Raw genomic sequence first — 24,300 nt, 5'->3', positions numbered from 1 at the left:
GGATTGATGGATGTCAACGTCCGGATTGATGGATGTCAGCGTACGGATTGATGGATGTCAAAGTACGGATTGATGGATGTCATCGCACGGATTCATGTATGTCAACGTACGGATTGATGGATGTCAAAGTACGGATTGATGGATGTCAACGTACGGTTTGATGGATGTCAACGAACTGATTGATGGATGTCATCGCACGGATTGATGGATATCATCGTACGGATTGATGGATGTCAGCGTACGGATTTATGGATGTCAGCGTACGGATTGATGGATGTCAACATACGGATTGATGAATGTCATCGCACGGATTCATGTATGTCAACGTACGGATTGATGGATGTCATCGTACGGATTGATGGATGTCATCGTACGGATTGATGGATGTCAACATACGGTTTGATGGATGTCATCGTACGGATTGATAGATATCATCGTACGGATTGATGGATGTCATGGATGTCATCGAACGGATTGATGGATGTCAACGTCCGGATTGATGGATGTCAGCGTACGGATTGATGGATGTCAAAGTACGGATTGATGGATGTCATCGCACGGATTCATGTATGTCAACGTACGGATTGATGGATGTCAAAGTACGGATTGATGGATATCAACGTACGGTTTGATGGATGTCAACGAACTGATTGATGGATGTCATCGTACGGATTGATGGATATCATCGTACGGATTGATGGATGTCATGGATGTCATCGTACGGATTGATGGATGTCAACGTCCGGATTGATGGATGTCAGCGTACGGATTGATGGATGTCAAAGTACGGATTGATGGATGTCATCGCACGGATTCATGTATGTCAACGTACGGATTGATGGATGTCAAAGTACGGATTGATGGATGTCAACGTACGGTTTGATGGATGTCAACGAACTGATTGATGGATGTCATCGTACGGATTGATGGATATCATCGTACGGATTGATGGATGTCATGGATGTCATCGTACGGATTGATGGATGTCAACGTCCGGATTGATGGATGTCAGCGTACGGATTGATGGATGTCAAAGTACGGATTGATGGATGTCATCGTACGGATTGATGGATGTCATCGTACGGATTGATGGATGTCAACGTCGGATTGATGGATGTCAGCGTACGGATTGATGGATGTCAACGTCCGGATTGATGGATGTCAACGTACGGATTGATGGATGTCATCGTACAGATTGATGGATGTCATCGTACGGATTGATGGATGTCAATGTACGGATTGATGGATATCATCGTACGGATTGATGGATGTCATCGTACGGATTGATGAATGTCATCGTATGGATTGTTGGATGTCAACGTACGGATTGATGGATGTCATCGTACAGATTGATGGATGTCAAAGTACGGATTGATGGATATCATCGTACGGATTGATGGACGTCAACGTACGGATTGATGGATGTCAACGTACGGATTGATGGATGTCAACGTACGGATTGATGGACGTCAACGTACGGATTGATGGATGTCAAAGTACGGATTGATGGATGTCAAAGTACGGATTGATGGATATCATCGTACGGATTGATGGACGTCAACGTACGGATTGATGGATGTCATCGTACGGATTGATGGATGTCAACGTACGGATTGATGGATATCATCGTACGGATTGATGGATGTCATTGTACGGATTGATGGATGTCATTGTACGGATTGATGGATGTCATTGTACGGATTGATGGATGTCATTTTACGGATTGATGGATGTCATTGTACGGATTGATGGACGTCAACGTACGGATTGATGGATGTCATTGTACGGATTGATGGACGTCAACGTACGGATTGATGGATGTCAACGTACGGATTGATGGATGTCATTGTACGGATTGATGGATATCATCGTACGGATTGATGGACGTCAACGTACGGATTGATGGACGTCAACGTACGGATTGATGGACGTCAACGTACGGATTGATGGACGTCAACGTACGGATTGATGGATGTCATTGTACGGATTGATGGACGTCAACGTACGGATTGATGGACGTCAACGTACGGATTGATGGATGTCATTGTACGGTGCTAAAAAGCAAACAGAACAACCTTGCTGCCTTTTTCAGCAGCTGGAGTGTCTGTGAGTCATGCTGAATACAGATCACAGCAATAAATCTTGAAACATCTTTCAAATCAGGGTGTTGCCAATTACCGTGGGCCCCCGAGGGAAACTGCGAGATATCTGGGAATGGCGTCATATATCCGACCAATCAAACGCCTCATTTCAACATTCAATATAGAAAGACGAGGATCTTCATCACCAACCTCAACAGTGTCTGACTTTTTCAGACATCATCGCAAAAACCGTTCCAGCTATGTCGTGGTATGTGGAAATCGCTATCAAACAACACCAAAGAAATGTTTTATAAGAGGAGATATTTTTTGACTGTTACTCTCACAAAGTTAAATTGGCGAGAGGTTCGGTCGTTCTCCGTGATGGCTTCTCAAGGTATGAGTCGATCAACATGGTGGTCGGGTGAAACGGGACGTCAGCGTTTAAGATTATTTCACTTATATAGCGACGTGAATGCACAATAGTGATTTACCCGTAGACAGGCGCGTTGCAGAGATTAACAACATGTCCGTGCTTGCCGTTAAAGGCGACTATGCTTGTCGTAAGAGGCGACTAACAGGATCGGGTGGTCAGGCTCGCTGACTTGGTAGATGCATGTCATCGATCCCAATTGCGCGGATCGATGCTCATGATATTAATCACTGGATTGCCTGGTTCAGACTCGATTATTTACAGACCGCCGTCATATAGCTGGAATATTGCTGAGTGCAGCGTTAAGCAACAACCCAACCCAACCCAACCCAACCCAACCCAACCCAACCGTGACTGAGGTTTAGTTATGAAGCTTCTACCCGCGACTCGTTTCAAGAGGGCTCCAGCAACTTATGCTTGTCGAATGAGGTGACAATATGGATTCGGTAGGTCAGCCTCAGGGACTTGATTAACAGTGTGCAAGGCGTGGGACTTTCCTCACGATATCAATCACTGGATTGTTATACCCACACTCGATTCTTTACACCATCATCATATAGCTGAAGTATTGCAAGAAACATTCATCTTTTAATGGGTCAGTGAGTGAGTTAGTATGGTTTCACACCTCTCTTAAATATATCACGCAGGGCAAACCAGAAATGTGGTTCACTTAGTGTACATATGTGGGGAGTCAAACCCGGTCTTAGGTGTGATGAGCGAACGCTTTAACCACTAGACTACCCAGCCGGCCTAGATGTGAGGTTAGGTGAAATTGGGTTTAACGTCGCGTCCAAGATTATTGCCCTTATATAGCGACGTGCATGCACGTGTGTGCACAAGTACCATCTTTTAACGTCTTTTGGTATGACGCCGCCCTAGAGGTCAGAGATTTCAAAGGATGATCATCACAATAACATAGCTCTAATCTTCAATCAAGCATGAGACAATGGCATTCATCTTATAAGACAGACATTTAAATTTTAGGCTGCCCCAATCCCCAAGGGATTTTCGGGATAGAATAGTTCCCTAGCGTCCCGCGTTTGTAGTAAGAGCCGAGAGTGAGAATCGGATGGTCAGAATATGGGACAAAGCTGTTTCTGTGCGTCATCGTATCGCGACGCAATGAACTGTTGCTCATGCAGTCGACCACTGGGCTTCTGGTCCAACCTTGATTATTTACAGACGTAATCTGAACTAGTGGGGCGTAAACATTCAACATTCATTCAATCAAAGCATAATACGCTGATGCTGGTTCTTCAGACGCCAGACATCAGATCCATCCCAAAAACATTCGAACGTCTTGTCGATGTTACCGCCTTGAAAATAGCCACAGATACAGATCCCCTTTAAGAGATAGAGCTTTGTTGACGTGTATGCAAAATATTGTCAAATTAGCTCGATATATGACCGTCAGGAAGCAGATGCTATCAGTTGTTGGTCTACTCTGTCAGTTGAGAGCGGCTGACAACGGGTGCTTTGTTATATACACGCACCAATGTCCGCCCGTGCTTGCCGACATACCGGAGCCGTGACGAGGAACACTTGCCATCAATATCTATAGAGAACAATCCAGCGAGGTACTGCCTGACCATGTTGAATGGTGAACCAGCATTTTTGCATTCGTGACCCACTCGTCCCATTCCGGGACAAGCCAAATATAGGTTGTTGTTGTTGCAGGTTACGGAAATATGCGTGTGGTGACGAATGGTATTTTTGATGTCTTTAAGGAAACATTTACTGATCCAGTGTCAGATGAGTGAATGAATGAATATTGTTTAACGCCCATTTAGGCATCGGTGCAGTCATAACGGGGTGAACATCTGCACAGTGTTTCCGTTGTATCCTTGCGTGTCAGATTAGTTGTGAGGGTAGCAGGTCTTAGACGTTTACCACTTTCATGGAACCAAGGAGTACAGGTATGGAACTGTTTGTTTGTTTGTTTGTTGTTTAACGCTGAGTTCAGCAATGTTCCAGCTATATGACAGCGGTCTGTCAATAATCGAATCTGGACCAGATAGTCCAGTGATTGATAGCATGATGATCTATCCACGCAATTGGGATACAGTGACATGCATCAACCAAGTCAACTAGCCTAACCACCCGATTCCGTTAGTTGGCATGGGTTGCTGAAAACCAATCCGTACCCGGATCTTCACGAGTCGTTATGGAACTGACTGGGCCAACCATACTTTCATTGTACCAACCTAAAATCAAATTTATCTCACATCGGATTCGACTGTTATAAGGATATGAAACACAGTCCGGTGACACAGTCTGGGCTCGATTCCACAACTCCACCATAGTGCTACCATGCTCATAAGTCTATGATGGAGTATGGGAGTTACGGTAGCCTTAGCGCTAAGATCGCTTTTCGAAACAAGGCAATATTCAGTTTATTGTCATGGCGTCATCATTGACACCATCTTCATCAACAACTAAAACACCATATACATCATTTGCACAACACCATCTTCATCAACAACTAAAACACCATATGCACCATTTGCACAAAACCATCTTCATCAACAACTAAAACACCATATGCACCATTTGCACAAAACCATCTTTATCAGTAACTAAAACACCATTTACACCATTTGCATAACACCATCTTCATCAGCAACTAAAACACCATATACACCATTTTCATAACACCATCTTCATCAACAACTAAAACACCATATACACCATTTTCATAACACCATCTTCATCAGTAACTAAAACACCATCTACACCATTTGCATAAAACCATCTTCATCAGCAGATAAAACACCATATATACCATTTGCATAACACCATCTTCATCAGAAACTAAAACACCATATACATCATTTGCATAACACCATCTTCATCAGCAACTAAAACACCATATACACCATTTGCATAACACCATCTTCATCAGTAACTAATACTCCATTTGCATAAAACCATCTTCATCAGCAAATAAAACACCATTTGCACAACACCATCTTCATCAGTAACTAATACACCATTTGCATAACACCATCTTCATCAGCAAATAAAACACCATATACACCATTTGCATAACACCATCTTCATCAGTAACTAAAACACCATATACACCATTTGCATAAAACCATCTTCATCAGTAACTAATACACCATTTGCATAACACCATCTTCATCAGTAACTAAAACACCATTTACACCATTTGCATAAAACCATCTTCATCAGTAACTAATACACCATTTGCATAACACCATCTTCATCAGTAACTAAAACACCATATACACCATTTGCATAACACCATCTTCATCAGTAACTAAAACACCATATACACCATTTGCATAACACCATCTTCATCAGTAACTGAAACACCATATACACCATTTGCATAACACCATCTTCATCAGAAACTAATACACCATATACACCATTTGCATAACACCATCTTCATCAGTAACTAATACACCATTTGCACAACACCATCTTCATCAGTAACTAATACACCATTTGCACAACACCATCTTCATCAACAACTAAAACACCATTTGCACAACACCATCTTCATCAGTAACTAATACACCATTAGCATAACACCATCTTCATCAGTAACTAATACACCATTTGCATAACACCATCTTCATCAGTAACTAATACACCATTTGCATAACACCATCTTCATCAGTAACTAATACACCATTTGCACAACACCATCTTCATCAGTAACTAATACACCATTTGCACAACACCATCTTCATCAGTAACTAATACACCATTTGCATAACACCATCTTCATCAGTAACTAATACACCATTTGCATAACACCATCTTCATCAGTAACTAATACACCATTTGCATAACACCATCTTCATCAGTAACTAATACACCATTTGCATAACACCATCTTCATCAGTAACTAATACACCATTTGCATAACACCATCTTCATCAGTAACTAATACACCATTTGCACAACACCATCTTCATCAGTAACTAATACACCATTTGCACAACACCATCTTCATCAGTAACTAATACACCATTTGCATAACACCATCTTCATCAGTAACTAATACACCATTTGCATAACACCATCTTCATCAGTAACTAATACACCATTTGCACAACACCATCTTCATCAGTAACTAATACACCATTTGCACAACACCATCTTCATCAGTAACTAATACACCATTTGCATAACAACGATCACAAAAAATCGTCATAATGTACAACTAGATTATTAAAACCATCATTACCGTTATTACCAGAATCACGATCTCCATCATCACAGTCATCATCTTCATCATCAGCATCATCACCTGCATCACCTTCAGCACAATCACCATCTACAACACCATATTATATTCCCAGCGATTTGATCTTTTCATTACCCGACCCATAATCTTTATCGTCATAATCATCATGATCATCTTCCCCGTCATCAAACTTATACACCACTTTTTTCAATAATTATTATTTACATTTTCAACACTAAAAAACTCATACACTTACACGGTAAAGTTTACGTGTACAAAATCACACTTTCTGTAAACCCGGAAGACTTCACATCCGGGCAACATTCTTCCATATCCCTCGACATCAGTGACGGCTGGAAGTGAATATATCTTTCATAACAGCGGTCAATTCCTGTAATTGGCTCGGGTGAAGAAGGAAGGGTGTTTCATGCAGTGATAAGGAGCTAGACGTAGCTATCATTCCTGGGTGGGCCGCCGTTAGGCTGATACGCTGAGTACGTCTTTATGTTCGTTGTCTTTATGCCTTGTGTCTGCTCTACGCTCCTCGGAAACAAACACGCTTTGATGCTGACTTTGTAATTAAGGTTATCTCTCATTCTGAAAGCATCAAGTGTATTTTATGTACTTTTAGTTTAGATGACTCCCATTCCAAGAATTCGAATGAAACAAAGTGAATAGCGTAGATTAAACGATTTCTCAATGAGTGAGTGAGTGTGTTCACGTTGCCTTCAGTAGTCATTAGCCTTGCTCCAAGGCTGTACCGGAAGGAAAAGGTCCATGGATGTGTAGTTATTCTATCCTCCTAATAGGCAAGTCTAGATATGTTGACAGTAAGGACTCCAGTCTCTTAAAATGACATCGTGTTCTTATTATTTACATAATCTAGAACTTATGAGTGAGTGAGTTGTGTTTTTTTATCGCCGCTTTTAACATTATTCTAGTTATATCACGGCGTGTCAGCTTAATGTGGGAGGAAAGCCCGAGGTCTCAGACGTTTACCACTTCGGTGAAACCCACAAGCACGGATATGGTGCTGACAAACCTAGAAACATAATCGGGGCGAACCGGGATTCGAACCCACAATCATATGTTTCTGGCGTGCCCAAGGGACGCAACTCTGCACAGCGAATTACGGCGCCTCAGACGACTGGGCCCCCGTGCCCCTCTAGAACTTATGATTTAAACTAATAAGTGTTGCCTAAGAATATCGTGCAAGTCTATCAAAGTCATATTAAGGTGGAGATACCCCGAGAACACCGGGTGTCGTCGCTGCTGGATGGTGATTCCTCGACACTTGCTCACGATAAGGTCGGAATAGTGCAATAGACCAAGAATTTAGCGGGGGTTTCTTATCACTATAAAAACGTTTCTTGTCCCTTATAATCACACATTTTGGGCTTTGAACCCGGGTTTCCGGCATAACGTTATCATTTCTACTATGTGTTTAGGTATAATATTCGAGTTCATAAAAATACCTTATTCAAGTACATAATTAATATATCATAACACATCAGAAAGAAATAGGAAATTATGCATGTAAAAAGTGTTTGAGTTTAACATGGAGTTCAAATAATTCACCTTTCAATGAGGTCAAAGGTTTTAAGGTTAAATTTTGAATTCAAGCTAGTTATGATTAAATCTACTGACTTATTTCACATTACAAGTCATATACTTTTACATGAATATATCAAATCCTCCAAAACGTCTGTTTTTGCAGCTTGCACTGGAAATCTCCCCTTGAGACGGGCGATTAATATCTTTCAAACATCAATATAAATCTTCCACGCACAGGCAGCCGGGCATGCGTACAATGATAGAGAAACCAGTCAAGCATAGAGGGCGCCAGCGGAACGTTTACGTACAAACCGGAAGTTCTCCCACAGTCAGTCAGGTCTTATCTATCGACTGCGGAAGGATACCACTACTTTAAAGTAGTTATCAGTGTTTTCTACGCCTTATCACTGACACTGAAAGAAGGTATTAATGTTAGTCCGCGAAAATGGTTGATTAGTCACGAAGGTGCCTCAAAAGAAGCTTTGAAGCTGCGAGGGTTATCGGTATAGACAAAATCCGTGATATATACTCAAGTGGGATTCTTTTTGGCGTAGCGTAGCTGGAAGATAGCACCGTGGTCGGGCAAGAAACGGTGCTATCAGTGGGATGTTTGGTCCGAGGTGAGGCGCACACATTTTCGGGCCTCCTACTGTCTCGCACGATAACAAAGAAGATACCAGATACTGGAGGAAATTGAAAGCTCCACGTTTGCGGATAACAGTATTTTAATTTCATATTTCTTAGTTCTGAAAAAAGGGCTTTCACACATAGGTCAACAAGGGGGTCATTTGGTAGAGGTGGAGTGTTGTGAAGGAAAAACTAAAACCATAGGGTCTCAGGTCTTTGAAAGGCATTTAGAAGTGATTCACATAGGAAGAGAATATATGTATGTCAACTTCTTTATTATGAGGAACACAACGTTTAGGAGTATATGCTTACTCCTTCATCAGGTGAAATGATGAAGGAGTACGCATATACTCCGAAACGTTGTGTTCCTCATAATAAAGAAGTTGACATCCATATCTTCTTTTCCTCGTAGTGTCTTTGCTAAAATTTCAAATTGTTGTCATATTTCGATTTTCTTTTCTCCTTATGCCACGTTGCTTTTCTCTAGTTCATCTTGTAGAATGTGTCATGATATGATATTTCAGTTAAATGACAGCAGTTTAAATCATCCAAATTATTTTAGAGGCAATTTCCATCTTATCATGTTCATTCGTGAAGTTTACATTTCGGAAAGTGCAAAAAGGACACATTTACATTACCCCGCAATAACGCCGGTATGCATTGTACAGTAATGTTCCAGGAAGCGTACGTATCCGTAGCCAACTTTAACTAAATTTAACTTATAGCAAACACTCTTTTGCCGACAGATCTTACGGTAATGATGTTAGGGATCGACCATTTGATAATCTTGAAGGGGGTCTCTAGAATATTTTATGGTATGTATATTGTCCCCGACAATTCCTGAAAAAATATTTACCTTTAATACTGTTGGCAAAAAAAATTGTCTGCCATAAAAAATTTATTGTTGTAATGTGGGTTTTTTTTAGAAAAAAATATATGCCACATAGTTTTAATTACAAGAAATATCTGGTTTTGCAGCTGTAGCTGATTTTTTTTAATTGATCTCAATACAAAATCCCAGCTGAACAGATCTAGACAATACAGTGACTGAAATCACTATGCAATTTGGTTACGATGACTGCCCCCAGGAAAGATAGTACTGTTCTCGTGACTCGTTTTTTACATGATCTTGTCGGTTTCCTGCCATGCCATTTGTCACTACATGGTCACCACAGCGTTAATCGTCTAAAGTCAAGGCAATAGTGTTAATGACAAGATTTTGAAAATGTGGAAACTCATGAGGCTAAATTGACCAGTATATACTCAGGACTTTGGCGACAGAGAACAAAGAGTAGAAACTGGTGTTAAGTAGTCATGTAACTGTCTACGAAGGAAATTTGGTTGATCCGCACCACATCTTTGTCAGTGGGAACCATGGCGTCCGGATTAACGGGGCTTCTCTGTTCATCACAATTTGCATGGACACGTGGAGACACCGGGCTGGGCGGCCACCAATGTCCTCCTTGATCTCAACTACATTTCTTTTCGGAAATGATAATACATGTATTTGAAGATTTGTTTAGTTAAATTGACTTCAGTTGTAATATATAGTAAAAAGGGGCTAAGAAAATGTCTTCATTTTCAGCTTGAAATTTAAGTATTTGGACTTGCTTGGTAATATTCGGACATATTTTGTTTAAATCTGCAGGAGAGACATTTGTTTTTAAAGTAAGGTTTGTGTGATATACCCATCATGCATTCTGTTCAGCGACAGACGTGAATACCACATGCATCTCTTGTGTAGGTGCCTACACCCCCGGGAGTGATGGGTGGAATATGCCAAAGGCTCGCCCTACTCTGTCAAATCAATTTATGTTTAAGCGTCTTACCTCGGGTTAAGTACACAACCAGGGACTTGAACTGGAAGGTGTAGATACTGGGTAATATTTTAGCAGCTTACCGACGACGTCGCAGCCATTCACCTGCAGTCATTGCGCATGCTCATATAACTATGTGATCAACCTCCTCTCTCTTACTGTCTCTCTCTGTCTGTCTTTGTTTCTTTCCTTTCCCCACTCTTTCTTCCTCTCTCTATGTCTGCCTCCCTCTCTTTCACCCTCTTCCTGTGTGTCTCCCTCTCCCTGTCACCCTCTCTCTGTCTATCTCGCTTTCTTTTTCTCTCACCCTTCCTCTCTGTCTGTCTCCCTGTAACCCATCTGTCTCCTTCTGTCTCTCTCACCCTCTCTCTGTCTCTCTTTTATGTCTGTCTCTGTGTCTCTCTATCTGTCTGTCTCTCTCCATATCTCTTTTACCGTCTCACTGTCTGTCTCTCGTCCGCCCTGTGTGTCTGTCTCCTTCTCACTCTCTCTCACCGTCTGTCTCTCTGTGTCTCTGTCCCTCACTATAACTATCTCACCCTCTCGTTGTCTCTTATTTATCTGTTTGTCGCCCCCTCTCTCTCTCTCTCTCTCTCTCTCTCTCTCTCTCTCTCTCTCTCTCTCTCTCTCTCTCTCTCTCTCTCTATTCAGTTATCCATGGCTTGTAGACTGTTCTACATACTCCTCCTGAGCGTGTGAGTAACTGGGTTTGGATTTACGCCGTGTTTGCCTACATATCATGATATGAGACATCATAGCAAGAAATGCGTTTTAGACATTGGGAGGATCAAACCCAGGTCTACCGTCTCGAGTCAACCTTGATCCACTTGGCCACACCGCCGCCTGACACTGCGTTCAAGCAGAAATCTGAATCATCAAGATTGAGATTTAAACTATACAACGAATAAAAAAATACAGATTCCGTCTTTCTTTCCTTTCCCATCCACGAATACGCCGAGATTCCATTCTCTCTTCTCTCTATCGCCCCTCTTTATCTTTCTCTCGTCTTCATACTCTCCCTGCTCGTAAATCATAAACAATACGGTAATCAACAGGTGAGAGCCAGGTAAGGCCTATCCCCGGCGTTCTCAGCGAGGTGTCGGTATATCAAAATTGATCAGATATCCGTACCATCTGGTAAACCATTTGGTGTGTGTTTCGCCGCTACTATGTGCATCACAAGCAACAAGTCCCTCGCACTGTCGGCATGCTGCCTACACGAGGGCTAAAATTGTTTCCACAAATGTTGAAAGGTTATCGGGGTAATTGTACGGTATTTTCGTGCTTGATGTGTTTACCTTGGCTTCAGGAACAAGGTAAATACCCCAGACCGGCTGAAGATGTCCGCGTCCACGTGCACCATGCTGGACAGGGAGACCAAAGATGAAAACCAGGCCTACCCAATAACAACTAAACCCCGATTATCCGGACAGTTTCCTGCGATATCGTCTGGATTTAGCAGTGTCTGGATTAGCGAGCCATACGTGAAGAGAATGGCCCTTGTAATATCATCATATAGTCTTATAATACCCAGGGTGTCTGAGCAAATTGGGTCTAAGCTAACAATGTTTCACTTACATTACTTACATTGTTGTAAAGATTCGGGGTAGAACAAGTCTTCAGCAACCAATGCTTGCCCTAAAAGGTGACTATGTTTGTCGTAAGAGGCGACTAGCGCTATCGGGTGGTCAGGTTCACTGACTTGGTTGATGCATGTTATCGTATCCCAATTGCGTTGATCGATGCTCATGATATCAATCACTGTATTGTCTGGTTCAGACTCGATTATTTATAGACCGCCGTCATATAGCTGGAATATTGCTGAGTGCGGCGTAAAACAACAAACCAACCAACCAACATTATGTACTAATGTACTTAAGGCTATATTACACAAAAAAAACAACGTTTGGGATCATGAATATGTTTGGGGTCATTTTTATGAAATTGTGTGCTCAATACAAAACATAAACCCGAGTGATCACGTGGCTACTCATTTGTATTTTAACAACCCTCCGTGAAATGGAATCGGTCAGTAATCATGTAGACAGCGAGCTTAACCAAACACACACTGAAATATTGCAAAGTGCGTCTTTCCACAAAGCAATGAAAACAAGAGATATGTTCCCAATGGAAATAGTTGGACAAGTGTCATGACTCTTTCTCAGTATAATGTTTTACTACACTTGCAATTGTTACGGAAATGCGATAATATGATGAAAGGAATAGGTCTGTAAGAGTAGTTGTTGCTTGAGGTTCAACTTCACTGAATCAGAACCAGTTGTACATGTGTTCTCAGTGGCTTTCGTAAAATGGGGTGTGCAGAGAATAAACTGGCAGCTATGATTGGATGATATTGTTTAAGATTTGTTTTTTACATCTCCATCCAACCAGTGATTAAAACCGACCATGGTTTTCAACATGTAGTCCTGTATTTTTTTGTATCGTCAGTACGCTGAATTTGGCCAACGATAATTTTAAGTATGTGTCATTTGGTGCAGAGCTATGGTTAACATCCTTTCAAATTGTCAAAACTAGCTCTGAATGTCGAGCAATATTCCAGCAGCTTCAGCCTTTGGTGTCTACATTTCACAACATTTGAGGTACAATCGAGCATGCTGTTTCTGCGAAGATTTCATAGAGCGTTATAGGACTCTTGCTAAACAGCTGTTTGATCAGGGGTGATTTATTCAAAGGGTCGGTGAAACATTTTATGGTGGACATGTGGAGGACATTTCTAAATTTGACGCTAAAGTGACCAAAATACTGTGCGATGCAATTCCTACTCTGCTTTGTACCATATGTTCCCGTGTTTTCTCAGGTGAACAGTTGGCTTGCCACTGCATGTGTTTGTGATGGATACCACCACAGATGGGGCAGGATACGCAGACCTGTTCGCGAACACCTGTATCATCACTATATGACAATGATTCATATCCACGTGCTCATGATATGGCCGGAACCGTACAATGAACGTACGCAGAGATTTCTTATGAATATGGAAATGGTTTTGTCTCTTTTATTTACACAATAACACAAATAAAGCCCTAATCTATATCCCCAAAACTATACTTTATAAACACATTGCCTCATACACATTGTTTGGTGATTGCTGATCTTGGTATGCTCTAGATGGTATGTTCGCGGTGTACGATGGTAAAGTGCAAGCATGCTTCCTACACTGCATGAGCTGGCTAATATAAACAGGTTCAGTTGCAACATCTGATATGCCAGTCAGACATCTCTGCTGGTAAAGTACGTTCCCAGCCGATCAAACCACAAAACACACAAACACACGGCCAGCTGAAACAAAACAAAATATTAAAAACTACTTGACAGATGCGTCCTAGAAGCTTACCATCGTTTACCATTGTAGACAAACGATCGGTGATCCTGTCTCGTGATGTAATATTTAGATAGGAGGGGAAATCCAAACTTGATGCAAAGGTTTATGATTTATTATCCATGGCTTGCTATTAATATTCATATACCGTCGAAGAATATACCCCAGGGTATCTCTCCATCTTCATTTGTACCATTACTTGATCTGATGTGCTGCACGTGCGGGTTGTTTTTTCAAGGATATAATTCATGATCCGTGGTACACAGCATTAATTATTTGCAATGGGAGACGAAGATGTGTATCGTCTTGAGACCTATCGTGTGTGCATCCAGTTGGATCCATTCCCCCGCTGCTTTTAAAAGTCAGATATAGATCACTATAAAAATGGTTCTTTCCAAACCAATCCACACACGTTGAAAATGTGTATACAAGTTAAAACAGTGTGTCATTACATGTTAGAGTACTTGTCAGTGAGTGAGTGAGTATGGTTTAACGCCACTTTTAGAAATATTCCAGCGGCGGGGGACACCAGAAATGGGCTTCACACATTGTACCCATTTCGGGAATCGAACCTGGGTCTTCGGCGTGACAAGCGAACACTTTAACCACTAGGCTCTACGACCGCCTGACTTGCTGGTGCATGTGGTGAGGACGTTAGTGGACAAATGTTTGGTTGCCGTGACTGGCGCATTTCTTATGACATAATCAGAATCGTGCAAATCCTCTGGGGCTTCCAACGGGATCGGGTGGTCAGACTCGTCGAACTGGTTACACATGTCATCATATCCCAGTTGCGCAGATCGATGTGTGTGTGTGTGTGTGTGCGTGCGTGCGTGCGTGCGCGCGCGCGCGCGCACACACACACACACACACACACACACACACACACACACACACACACACACACACACACACACACACACACACACACACACACACACACACACACACACACATCGAGCCCCTGACCTTCCGCTCTCCCGGGGAGACGGTCCAATCGGTCTGAGTGCACTGATTTTGCATTGTCATAATTACACCATACAACCTTTATATATTTTTCCACAGCTAACTACTCCAAATCTCTAGCTAGTCAACCTGCCATCTTAAACGTAGAAGCTCTACGTGTGATATTTATGTATCGCGAATCACTGTTGTTTTTCAGATGAGCCACCATGTTAGAAATCATGTGCTTGCTTGCATTTTAATAACAACACCCCACAAACCTTGTATAATTTCCAACAGCTCTCTTCTTCGAGTTCCCCAGCGTAAGCGCCTCATATTTGAAACGTTAGAGGTATTCGTTGACATATATGTACCGATAATCACTGTTGTTCTTCGGATCGGCCGCCATGTTGGAATCACGTGACTCGCTAGCACTGATTGTGCATTGTTTGTGTATATTACTCCGCGGAGAAAACCAGATTCCTTGTAACAGAGTAACCTGCCCCCGCTCACGCCATACCCCGCCACATCAAAGCAGTGTGAGTCATTCGGGGAACACTTGGCAAAATATAGTTCTTCCTGAACAGGTAGGCGAAAATGCAAGCCCCAGCACGGCATGGTGGTGTGTAAACAAATCTCAGTTCCTGTGAAACAGGGAATATGATCGGTAACACATGAACTTATAGACGCCAGAGATTATGTTTAAAGCCTTGTTATAGGCCTAGGTTGGGACACCTGTGGGAGGAGAAGAGTATCTTGGTTTTGTAGCGGCAACGAAACTAGTTTCAGATCAGGAAAATGAGGTTAAAGATACTGGGATTTTGTTACTTCATCATCGGCGTTTGGCGCATGTATACGCATATGTCGAAATTTCATGTGTATTTTGAAGATGCCCAATCTATGGTGACGGAGAGGACTACACTATCTAGTGTCTAGGTGTGATGTACCTTTGTAGAAAGTATGCCTCACACGTGTAAATTAATCACATATGAATATTGTATACGATGATCTTGCTCCCATGAAGATTCCGGGTTAGCCTTTTCCGTTGTTTAATGTCAGCCATTTAATTCTTGCTACGTGAAGATCCTGGTTAGGATTAGTTTTAGCAACCCATGCTTGTCGTAAGAGGCGACTTACGGGATCAGGTGGTCAGGCTCGCTTATCCCAGTTGCGTAGATCGATGCTCATTATATCAATCACTGGAATGTCTGGTCAAGTTTCGATTATTTACAGACGGCCGTCATATAGATGGTATATTGCTGAGTGAGTTAAACAACAAACAAAGAAACCAACGTATATTTGCACTTTCTACTAATTTTAGCGAGACTTCAACTTGGTTGCCAACTGATGCACCTGCTTTATATGTACATGATGCACTCCTGTTCGCATGTAAACAATTACACAAGTGGTGTTTTGCACACATAAAAAAACATTTAATATGTATGCGTGGGGCTCAATAAACATAAATCACGGATGTATGATATTTATAGATCCGTGGCCAAATCAACGTATCCAGCATGTTATGTTTGAATGGGATAGTTTCTGCATTCATAAGTCGTCATCACGACCCCTATTTAGTCTGCATGCACAACATTTAGTCAGTCTGCATGACCGATGTTTAGTTAGTCTGCATGCTTTATTGTTTAGTTAGTCTGCATCATTGCCCACGTTTGTTTAGTCTGCATCAATGGCCCGTGTTTAGCCAGTCTGCATCATGACCGATGTTTAGTTAGTCTGTAGAATGACCCGTGTTTAGTTAGTATGCATGCTTCATGTTTAATTAGTCTGGATCGTGTCCAATGTTTAGTTAGAGTGCATGCTTCATGATTAGTTAGTTTGCATCGTGTCCCACGTTTATTTAATCTGCATCATGTCCCACGATTAGTTAGTCTGCATCATGTCCGATGTTTATTTAGTCTGCGTCATGACACATGTTTAGTTAGTCTGCATCATATCCCACGGTTTTTTAGTAATGTTTAGCTGCTCTACAATACTGCTCATTTTTCATAACTCAGTTGGTGATGAGCGCCCTTTTTGTAGATGCTCAGGTATTCCGATTTCTTCATATTTGTAATGAAAGCTTTAACGTTCTGATTCATGAAGTACAACCTAGCAAATGTGTGCTATTACTTTAGTGGCACACGTCCGTGAAATATATTAACAACAAAGCTTTTTATCTTATTGAAGATACCTCATGTAATTTTAACAACGTGTGTAGTACTCCGAGCATTGGGAAATATACGACAACTGTGCACTGACCCTTTTTATACATTCTCCAAATAGCGAATGGGACGGCAGCGCGCGATGGTAGTGGCACTGCGTGGTTGCGGCCGCTATAACCATTCTCGTGTGGTTTTGTTTTTACGCGGCACACAGTCGATGTGTTGTAGCCCTTTTTATGTGATGGATATAGGAATATGGTGTTACTCAACGACTTCAACACAGTCAATAAACACAAATGTTCGCACCCGCCGACCGTTGCCTTGGAGTTCTTTTGACCTCAAACATAGGGCTTCAAAAATCAAATATTACATAAATGAAAATTTTTGTCAGTGAATGAATGATTGAAATTCCACTCCCGTCAAAGCTCTTAAGACATCTGTAAATCTATGAAATATTATCAGGTTAGGTTGTGTATTTGACATTCAGGTTTCACTACCGGCAAAACAATTACCAAAACGAGGCTTGTATTGATGTGGACCTGTCGTCACCCGGTCATGCTTGTGCAAACAGTGCAAGTCGATATACACCATTCTGTTGTAGTGTAAGATGAATGTCATAACATTATTTGAGGTCACTGCACTTAATCTTTGTTTAATCCAGTGTATTATATCGCCATTCGTCCTGATAAACATCTTTGACCCATTAGCAATCACAGAATCGTTTTAAATCCAGTTGAGTGAATGAGTATGGTTTTACGCCGCTTTTAGCAATACTCCAGCAATATCACGGCGGGGGACACCAGAAATGGGCTTCACAAATTGTACCCATGTCGGGAATCGAACCCGGGTCTTCGTCGTGTCGAGCGAACGCTTTAACTACAAGGCTACCCGACCGCCCACAAATCCAATTGAAATGACACGAAACTATAAATAGTCGTCCAATCAAATTTCATTCAGAAGCGAGAGAAATTATGTGCTAGGTTAGTGATAAGCCACTCGGAGAAGGTGACGTCACTTCGAAGCTACAGTGGTGAGTCCAGGTATTTACCATGATAAGCATATAATACCCTGGATAAACGGGGATGTTGCTACAAAAAGTCTTCGAAATTGCTCTATAGTTATACTGATATAATACGTCTATGGCGATGAGGTGAGGTGAAATGAGGTTTAACCTCGCGTCCAAGATTATTGCACTTATATAGCGACGTGAATGCACGTGTGTGTGTGGCTGCTTGTTCCGGTCTTATGCCGATTTTATAGTACTAGCCCACTGAGATACGATGCCGCAGTTAAATATGAATACCCCACTCAGACACAGTGTACTGACTCCGAGCCGACCAGTCCTTGTTTAAGCCCCTTTAATCCCATGGGCAAGGCAGAGAAACAACAAATAAGGTCTTTTGGTATGACGCGGCCGGGGTTCGAACCCTTGATTTTTCGCTCTCCAGGCGGAGTACCACTAGAACATGGAGGCGCTCCTATGGCTATGAAGGGTACTACGATTAAGATCTTCCGTAAGAAGATATAAAAAAGAAACTTACCGTCATTACCTTTTCAATTAACACGTCAAATAACTACTTCTTTTTTTGCAAAGACTTCGACACAAACAATCAGCAATCTTTTTAGACATCCGGGTGCCGAAACAGATCACGCTGCTCCAAATATAAACATTTTAAGGACAGAAAGCCCCGCATATAAATCGAATGTTCACAATGTGCATGTTCTGCGTATTCCCATGCGTAAACTGTGCAACTTGTATCCAGCCTTAAGATGTGCATGCTGGGGAGGTGGGATGACGTTATTGCCCGGATGTTTAAACTCACTGCAGCTTTTTCATAAAACATTTTGTTAATATTTGTTTTTCACGTAGCCACGAGATGGGTTCCGGGTCTGTTGTGCATGTTTTTAATTTTAAATAAACTTCCATTGATAATTTATTGTTATCCATTGGAACCTTGCATATTTAGTGGCCATACATATCCTGAGTGAGTTGGGTTTAACGCCGCTTTTTACAGAGTTCTAGTTATATCACGGCGCGTCAGTTTAACTTTAATGTTGGAGGAACGCTCGAAGTGATGCAGGTCTCAGACGTTTACTGTTTCGTCCCTGGGACTCAGTTTTGGGAAACAATCGAGATATTCAAGGCTAATTACTCACTGGCGTTAACATTTAAATTGGTTATAACGCCACTCTCGTGCGATATTTTATTGATATCTATTTTGTGAAAATCACGAGAAGACGTGTTCATGGTGCTGACGAACCATAAATATAACAGATTCGAACCTATACAGTCAGAGGACCCACAGACAATAATTGCCACTTGGCCACTCGCGCCTCTTCATATATTTGTGTTTTATTGATACAGAAGCGTCCACATAGATATCGCCATTCGATTTACGTTACATATTTATATCATCAAATCGTAGTCATAATTATATACTTAACACGTTGACAATACCATCATAGATTCGTTTCATATAAGACAACAATACTATATACGTAGGATTTGAGTAAGTCTATATTTTCAGAAGATACTGAAGAAATCTAGCTGGACTTTGGAAACTATGATAGACTTGCATTGGCTTTTGGGGATATTGAGTTTATATGACAGACTTGTGTAGTTAATTTGTATGGGAGAAGAATAAAAAAACAAGTGACACAGAACCAACATTCACGAACATGATAGTACGTTACAGCTATGACACCAGGTGATCGACAAAATGGGTGCATGTGTCTTACAGCTATGACACCAGGTGTTCGACAAAAAGGGTGCATGTGTCCTGAGCCTCAGCTCCCGACAACTTAAGACACAGGCATCACATGCAACACTTACATATACAACCCCACTAGACAACGGTCCCCGTGATGTGACGTGCAGATAAGCGTTATAATGATGCAGCCAGGCAGATGCGCCGGTCTCGGTTCCGACCCACTGACAAAACAGTTTTCACTACAGCTGAAAACATACGGCCAAGAATCAACAGCCTCATTACAGCAAACGTTCCGTCGAGATTCCTCGACATAACTCTGTATGAAACAAAGCGCTCGGAAACCCCTGTCGCCATATGTTAACGCCATGCTGAATCTCTTCAGCCGTAAGCTGGTGAAGCTTGAGTATACGTGGAGAGGATGTTCTTGCTCCAGGTGCTCCTGGCGTGAACGTGGCATGTCGGGAAGGTCAGGGGAGATAAGTGTGTCCTGCCTCACGCCCGGGGGTAGACCTGCGTCAGCAGTAAGTATTTCTAGGACTTCGTGTGGTTAATGAGACATACTTGTGGCCTATATACTAAGACCATGTTCGAGTTCTTCATTGAAAGTCTTTCTTTAAATTCTGAATAAAAACATTCGGGATCATGAATATTTTTTTGAGGTATATTTTTGTTGTGAACTCTCATCACACCATGACATAAATATATCCCCCAAATTATAAATGATCCCAAACTTTTTTGGAGTACTTAGCTAAAGAAAAATTACACTCAAATTGCTATTCTCTGATGTTCTCAATTTAAAATATGCTTTTTCTCGCCGACTTCATTTAGAAAAAACACCTAAAAATCTATCTTGGTATGTCGTTTGCTAATGGTACAGCTGGCTATAGTCTATATATCTTGTCCTACGTCAGCAAACAAAGCTCTGACTGTCAGAAGAACAATCAGTCCTGAGGGTGGGATAGTCCAGTGGTTTACGCGTTAGCTTGTGACGCCGATGACACGGTTCGACTCTCCACATGGGTGAAGCCCATTTTTGGTATCCATCGTGATATATAGCTGGAGTATTGCTGAGTGTTTTCAACAACATACAAAGCAGTAGGTACACCTTATCATCTCGGCAGTGGTCCCCGGATATACCGTCGATGTGGACGGGGTTGGCTTATGGTCCTAACTCATCTTCTGTTAATCACTGACCCCGCATAACACGCCGGAGAGGTCAACATTTCATGTGGTTACTTGGTCCCGGCATCAAAAGTAAGTCAGTGAGTGAATGCTGCTTTACGCCGTAGTAGTAAATTACAGGTATAAAACAGCGGCCAAAATATATCAAATCTGGATCAGACAAACCAGTTGATAATACCATAAGCAACGTCTCATCCGTGTCCGATTTCACAATGTTTTTTTGTTTTGTTTGTTGTTAGACGCCGGACTCAACAGTATTCAAGCTATATGGCGGCGGTCTGTAAATAATTGAGTCAGACCAGACAATCCAGTGATGGATATCATGAGCATCTATCCACGCATTGGGATATGATGACATGCATCAACCAAGTCAGCGAGCCTGACCACCCGATCCCGTTAGTCGGCCTGATTATTGACAGACCGCCCTCATATATTGCTGGAATATTGTTAAGTGCGGCGTAAACAAACAAACAAACGAACAAACAAACAAACAGGCAAACAAACTCAGATCTCCACAGGATTTGCCCGACTTTACACAGCACGAATCTTAAGGCAGATGTTTTCATCAAAGGACATTAACGTAAGGTTATCTGATTCCTTGGTATTAAAGGTAACCTGTAAGAGAACGTCGTTGGTTTTTAACAGTATTTCAGTCGTACCTGATGTGTCATCTGATCACAACTTTGATACCAACCAGCATGGGAGGATGCAGACAAGGATCATAATCGAAGACTCGAACCCATACTTAGCGGATCCTGGCACTGTTCCACAACTGGGTCAATCTAACCAACCTGCAACATGTCATTCATACTACAACACAACTATACAAACATTTGAAATACACAAAAGTTTCAAATAAATGATAATGCCTTGATTTGCTGCAATACAACTTGTTTTCTCAGAATACGTGCAAGCGAATCACATATAAACATTCGTCCTATTTATCTCGTCAGTATGTGTTAAATGCAGAACATAAGGTGTGTGCATGTTTGCTGGAGGTATGGGGACTCCACCCTTGTTTTCTTGGCATGGAATTCTTAAAAATCTCCTCCAGAAGTACGTGGGCACGAAGTCAGGCTAAAACATTCGGATTGGTGTGTTAAACGTTAGGATATCACCACCAGGGGTATCGGAAAATGCAAACTGTTCTGACATTTCCTACAGTTGTTCTGCGTGTTGGGACGTACCAATGTTTACAGTTAAATTTAGCTGCTGTTTATTGGCACTCTCAACCACTGACTCATCGCTAACTATATTACACGGTCGTCATAGACAACATTTACCCCCCTAGCTACAATAGTATGGCAAGCTGGCTCCACTCTGTTCAGATGGGTTGAAGATGCCTGTGAAGATTGTGTACTTTCTCTGGAGTTGTTTCTGGTGGCCGCGGGGCACTGGAGATCCAGTGATCAAGGAGCCACTGCTCGCTGTGCTGAGTTGCGTCCCTTTAGCCGTACCAGGACACGCTACCTGGGTTCGCGTCTCAGTTTTGCCTCGATTATAATCCTTGTTTTGTCAACGACTTACCGTTGGTTTAAGCGTAATACAAAGACCCAGGTCATTTTGCGATGTCCTGGGTGAGTCAGAACCAAGCCAACCAGTGGTTGATAACATGAATAACGATCCACACCGTCGGGGTATGATACCATAGGTTATAGAACACATAGGTTACGACTGGCCTGAGGCCCACGGGATTTTCCCAATATCAACCAGTTCACCTTTTCGCGCAGACCTGGTATCGTCACTATTTGATAGCGAGTCCAAAACACATACTTATATAGTCGGAATCGTGCAATTGACCCTTCTTATTAGATTTCTTGTGATTATTGAAAAAGTTATACGGAGTGTAAGTGTTGGTGTGTTCGGATTGGACCGTGTGGACTAGGGCTGGGACGGGGTACTCGGGTCGGGTGGGTCCTGAGTAGGACTCTTATGTTCGCATTTCTTTCTAACGACGCACACATTCCTTTTGATTTGTATATGTTTGAGTAAAGATAAAGCTTCAGTCAACTTCAGTGAACGCATGATCTGATTGTTTGATACATGCATGTATCTTCTTCTCTCTCTAAATCTAAATAGTATTGGCCAGAGTTGCGGTAAAACAATTACCAATCAGATATTTTGTTCCCAATCTTGACACTTGCAGTGGGTAGGTAGGGTCGGGTAATAGGGGGTCGGGTACCCGGGTAGTAAATTTGGACTCGTCCCAGCCCCAATGTGGACGTACTAACAAGTTGTGGTATGACGGCTGGTTTGGTCTGTACATTTACTGAACAACTTTAACATCACTGTGCGTCTTTGACATCAAACAATGCGCTAAAAACGGGCTTTACTTAATTGCCCGAACAGGTATCTCATAAAGATTCCCTTTTCTACTTAAAACAGAGGTACTAAAGCCATGTTACCGTCACATTGCTAAACTAACACTAACACATAAAGTTGTATATAGGTTAAATGAAAGTGATTCTTTAAAGGACCCCTCCAGTATAAAGGAGCCCCAAACTCTCTTAATCTCAGAGATGAAAGGGGGTGGGGAAGGCGGCAAGAGCTGAGAAGGGGGCGGGAAAAGAATGAGTGTGTTTTGTATTCAATGTGTTCTTGGGCCTGTCAGAGAAACTGGAACGTTACAGTCATCGTCATATTACTGTTACATTTGTTCGTCAATCAAAGGAGGTGAGATTAAATAGGAGTTTAACGTCGCGTTCAAGATTATTGCATTTATATAGCGATGTGCTTGCACGTGTGTGTGTGTGTGTGTGTGTGTGTGTGTGTGTGTGTGTGTGTGTGTGTGTGCTTGTAATAGTCAGGACTGATGCCGATTTATAGAGCAGAGATATTATGCTGCAGTTTAACATGAATACCCCACCCAGACACAGTATACTGACACCGAGCCGACCAGTCCTTGTTTTAGCCCCTTAATGCCGAGCGCCAGACAGGGTAACAACAAATACCATCTTTTAACGTTTTTTTGGATGACGCGGTCGGGGATCCAACCCCCGAATTCCGCTCTGCGAGCAGACGCTCTACCACTGGACCACGGAGGCAGTCAATAATCAGAGGAAATGTATTTGTATAAATGAAGATGGCTCTTAACGAAAAACAAGGTCATTAAGAACAGTTTTATATGAAAAAGTCAATTATTTCAATACTCAGGTTTCTCAAACTTGTTATTGTTCAGCGGTTATATCCGGAAAGATATTCACAGATTTGACATAAGGAATATGTACACCCA

The sequence above is a fragment of the Haliotis cracherodii genome, unplaced genomic scaffold, assembly GCF_022045235.1.
Source record: "Haliotis cracherodii isolate W230 unplaced genomic scaffold, xgHalCrac1.p SCAF_3, whole genome shotgun sequence".
NCBI lineage: Eukaryota > Metazoa > Mollusca > Gastropoda > Lepetellida > Haliotidae > Haliotis > Haliotis cracherodii.
The sequence above is the reverse complement of the archived record's forward strand: the minus strand, read 5'-3'. Positions refer to the sequence as shown.